Genomic DNA, 5183 nt, shown 5'->3' with positions numbered 1-5183 from the left:
AGCACTAACTAAAACAATCTCAAACATCAAACGTTAAGAATTTCGCTACGCTTAGTTGCACAACCAAATATTGCCGCTGTGGGCTCATAAATCTGCGACTCTGCGACTCTGCTAAGTGACACATATCGCAGATCAATATTATCGCTGGGCTTTGGGCACTTAACCCCCGGTTACGGGCGCACACATTTACATGTGTTTCGACCGATTTCGAGTGTATACAAATGTCTCTTTCTGTTGCGATTCGGGTCTAATACACTCCCAGGATCCATTAGAAGTGCAAAACACCAATTAAAGTTTTCCACGGCTTACCAGGAGGAGTGAAGGAAAAAACAGTAAAAAAAAACAAAAATAAACCAGTATCATGGTCTTACTGCTCTATCATGTTTGTATTCGTTGAGGGGAAAGGAAAAGCGGGTGCGAGCGAGCTAGCTGCCACGATACAGCTATCCCTCTTCCACTAATGCTGCGCATGCGGCAGATAAATGCGCAGCCATTTTTTAACAGGCGGAGCCTAAGCAACGGGAGCGCTTGGTACTTTATGGTGGGGGAACAAAAATAATGGGAAATTTTTTGGGGGTATTTCTCTGCTGATTAGCCAGCTGTGCCGAGTCTTTGAGTTTTCCGTGAAAAGTCGAAGAGACTGCGCGCTTTTCGAGGCAATTTCCCACGTACCCAATGCATTTGGAAAAGTCGAACTATCGGGTCCGTGTGCAGTGCTTAGAGGAAAAGCTTCGCAAGTCCCCGAAAAAGCTCGGGAGGGAAAGCTCGGACTGCTTTTGCAGATGCAACTTGTCAAGCTGCACCTACTCGACCAAAATGGCGGCGCTGTCGGCGGAATGCCGATAAATCAAAGTTCCTCATTTGAAAAATGCCAAGTGTCCACCTTGGCTATATATTTTATACACTCGCGGTCAAGAAAGTGGTGATGATTAACTTGAAAGGGGATTTTAAAGTGAAGAAAAATGGCTGTTTCTATGGAATAGTGGGAACATGAGTTGATCTCTCATGATATTGCTTAAAGGTATAAAATTCTACATTATTTTTATTATTTAAGACTATTATTGTTAAGTTGTATTATGGTATTTTCTGATATATATAAAATAAACCTTAATTTCGCCTTCTAATCCTAATATACTTCTTAGTAAAAGTTAAAATTGATAGCTAAAATTGCCATAAACTAACTGCTAAAAAGGCACTATTAAAATTTCCCCCCCAACTGTAAAGCCATTCACAGCATCAAGTGGCTGTTGGCTGTTAACTGTTGGCTCTTGTACCGGTGACTGGTGACTGGGGAGCGGCATTTCATCAGAGGAATTAATCAGAGCAGATGAAGCGACAACCGAAAAATAACGACGCGGCATCTCCCAAAGAGCCCGCCGCTCCTTATCTCCTCAATCTGAATCGCCGCAGCCGCAGCCGGCTTTTTAGTGCGTGTCCACCGTTCTCGCTGGGACTCGCCGCTTTCCAGATGCATCCCATTTACAGAGGAGTATCTGTATCCCAAGGTGTGCTCTGACCGTGTGTGTGTGTGTGTTGCGAGGGACTGGCGCTTGGAGGCGACATCAGCGGAATGTCAACGCGGCAAGTAAACGGCGATCCCGAGACCCTCTTCTTACAGTTTTTTTTCGTTAGGGGTTTGGAATTTTTTATTGGCCGTTCCAGAGCATCCATCAAATGCGCGCCCGTTCATGTCAAATTATAAAAATGTGGAAAAAATTTAAATCTAATTTTGCCATAACCAACCGACCGACCCGCGGGCCATATTCAAAACAACCTCTAATGGATTTTACTTTGTCCTGACAAGTACAAGCCCATTTAATCAATAATTAACGTAATCCATCACGAACAAAGTGTCAAATGCACTCGCGAACGGCGGAGAGCCCATCAGGCCTAAAAGGATTTCCCTGGAAAAGCGCATCGCGCGTTGACAAAAAATCAAGTTGTCGCAAAGATATACGAAACAAATCCGCGCCCGTCACATCTGCATGTCGAAAAAACCAGCAATAGACCCATCTCGAATTCGAGTTGCCGGGTTTATGGAAAACAACCCCTAACTTTAACCCCTGCCTGCCGTCTGTCACTGTCGCGTTATCCGCAGGGTAAAGGGGGGAAGAGACACAACAACAGCAGAAGCAGCAGCAGCAGCTTATCTAAGCCGAAAAGTCGACCCTGATCAACCACTTGCACAGCCAGGCTAAGAGACCATATAACCAGATAGCCCTTGTCCTACTCCAAATGGGTATCAAACTACAAATGTCCATTTTTCAATTTACCTGGCCCTTACGCACTCCAGTCTATACCATGGCCTAGCATACCGTATCGCACCACTCCCCCGCCGTAAATTGAATCTGAAATGGAATAATATATGGCCAAGGGGGGTGGGGGAGGAGGAGGTAAGGGGAAGTGGACAAACAAACACCCACCGAATCGCCCTATAAATTAGCCCCTGGCCAGCGACCGTTGACCAGTTGGTTAGCTGGCGGCCAAAAGACCGTGAAATTTTCCCAATATGCTGCGTTTTATTTGCGTTTCCCTCCACGGATCCATCCCCCATCCTCATTTCTCTCGTTTGACATTGCACTGGCCATATACCATAGAAGCTAGGGGGATGGGGGAAAAAAGGGAAACTGGGAAAGGGAAAACAAGGGAAATGCTCGCATTTAAATGGACAGTTCTGTTTGACGTATGAATAAATTATGTTCTGGCCCTTAGCGGAGCCCGCACGATCGATTCTTCGGCTAGTTAACATAATTCCAAAGACAAAGGCAATGCTCTACATTATGGCCATGGCCAAGGGGAAGCAGTCAGTTGACATCTCTACGGTTCAGTGGGGAAAATTTATATGCCGCAATTTGTCAATTGTTGCAATTTCACATTGTGTGTGCATCTATTTATTTCGTTTTTTTGTTGGTTTTTTACAGAGGATAACCCCTCATAAATAATTGAAATGTTTACTCTTAGCTTGGTGAATTAAGAAACTGAACAGCAGGTTGAAGGTTAAGAATTTTATAGATTATTTATTCAAAATATGCCAAACTAGAGGTTGACTTAAAGAAGATTAATGTAGTTGCAGTTAAGATGAATTGGAAACTATATCTTATAGCAATTTGTTATATTTTGTTAAGATTTTTAAACATTTTTCTTCTTTACAAATCAATGTTTGCCCTTTTGTTCTCTTAAGTGATCAAAATATTATTAAAATGATTTATATTTTCAAAGAATATCCATCTTAAAATGATCTTAGGACTGCAATTTCTATAATATTTCTATATTTACATAAATAAACATAACTATTAATTATAAAAAATCTTTTCTTACAGTAATAAACCATCAACTCATCCCCTCAATCATCATCAAGTCATGTTAAAGGTCTGTTAGTGGATTATAAAAAGTATCCAAATTATAAAATCCTTAACTCCTTCACTGACTTCTCCTCTCAGGTATACATTTCCCTGAAATGGCTAGCAAAAAAGGACTCAGCCGAGAAGTTATTGTAACCCGATCCCGTGTTGCTGGATGTACATAAGTAAATGAGCTTTAAAATAATTTAGCTATCTCTTAAGCACATGTGTTTGTTTTCCATTCCCAGATACCAGTTACCAGTTACCAGTTACCAGTTAGCAACGAAGCAGCCCATGTTTATACGAGTGTGGATGGGACTGGGCTGACGTTTATGAAAAGCCATCGCAGCATCAAAGCCAATTAAGATACCGGGCATATACTGGGTACAAGCTCTAAAGGAATACGCGGCTAATTTCTGCGACAAAGCCGACAAACGATCGGAGTCTCCTCCTCTCTCCGTTTTTGGGGGCAGAAAGGAAGAGGCAAGCGAGCGAGCGGCACTTTTGTCGCAAACACACAGGCCATAAAATTAAGAACTCTGATTGGTAACAAATGTTTTTGTTCATTCGAGTGATAAAAACGTAGCGAACCGAAAAGATATAAAGTTCTCTTTAGTGTCTTCTCCCCAGTGCGGGGATGATAAAATATTTAAATGAGCGCCGAAATGGTATGGTTCTCGGCTTGCTGGCGATCGTCTTCGATCCGATCGGATCGAATTGGACATTTGGGAAATCACAGAAAGAGGGAGAGAGAGAGGAGGAAAACAACCAAAAAACCTTAATGGCCGCGCACACACGAACCCTAAGACAAACAGTGGGCTTAAAGCAAAGACCAAGGGCAAAAGTGTGAAACAGCGAGCGGCGTAACGCCAATAGCATTCGTTGATAACCACTGTGTGTCGAAGGGTAAGTCGGTCGGTCGGTCGGCTGTCATGATTAAGCAAAAGTCCAATGCCAGTCCTAGGATATTAAATTACAGGCCATAACAGAGGAGGGACAGGGGTAAGGACCCATTCCAAAGGCTTGCCCAGTTTCTCTTTGGGACTGGCCGACACAGAGACGACCAACGACCAAGCCCAAAAGCCAGAGACTTGGAGACCTGAAGAAACGAAACGAAACGACATGAAACGGCCACGACAAAATCATAAAAGGCATAAACAGTTGTAAAGACCCAAACCACAAAGGGCGTAGAATCAAAATTGAGCACTAAAACGTTATCGAGGTCGGCACAGATTAACTAGCCTTTTTGCTGTTGACTCGACGATGGACGAGGGACATCGGACACTGGACACTGGACAAGCGGATGCCACAACCAGGCATTCAGCAGGTAGGTAGTTCATTCTGAAATATCGAATGCATCTTAAAGATACTTGTGCGACATTACGATCATTACTCTGTGTAACAGATATATACACTTCTAGGGGAAGGAGGAGTAGGGATATGTAGACAGGTCGACCTGTCGTGTAATCCTGGTCCTGCCTCGGGCAATTATAACCATATATAGCCCCCGCTGGCTATGGTGCCGCGTTGACGACCCACAGCCGAGCTATTGTCCAACCAAAAATTGTCATTCACAACTGTCTCGCCGATAAGGAACAATTATCAGAGGCCAAAAGGACTGCGAGGTGAAATCACATTGAATGGCGCCAGTTTCACAATGAATCTTCACGAGAAGGGACAAGATTTCGTCATGGCCCTTTTCTCAAATCTGGGTTACATAAAAATCTTTATGGGTTATGTTTTGGAGAGCGACAAGTGAACTATTACTACTGCCGAGATCTTACAACGTGGGAATGAGATTACTGGGACTACTTAATGAGACTAATGGAATTTGTGATATAT

General features: G+C 43.2%; 1 long non-coding RNA gene across 1 annotated transcript; it reads left to right on the top strand.

Annotated features, from left to right (window-relative positions):
• The first annotated feature begins 3310 nt into the window (after positions 1–3310).
• Positions 3311–4757, top strand: LOC108107668. Its single transcript, XR_001772447.1, has 3 exons — positions 3311–3369; positions 3441–3526; positions 3590–4757. It is a non-coding gene; the product is annotated as an uncharacterized LOC108107668 (long non-coding RNA).
• The last annotated feature ends 426 nt before the right edge of the window (positions 4758–5183 follow it).

This window comes from Drosophila eugracilis, unplaced genomic scaffold (assembly GCF_018153835.1).
Source record: "Drosophila eugracilis isolate 14026-0451.02 unplaced genomic scaffold, ASM1815383v1 contig_2088, whole genome shotgun sequence".
In the NCBI taxonomy this organism is placed as follows: Eukaryota; Metazoa; Arthropoda; class Insecta; order Diptera; family Drosophilidae; genus Drosophila; species Drosophila eugracilis.
The sequence above is the reverse complement of the archived record's forward strand: the minus strand, read 5'-3'. Positions and strand labels throughout refer to the sequence as shown.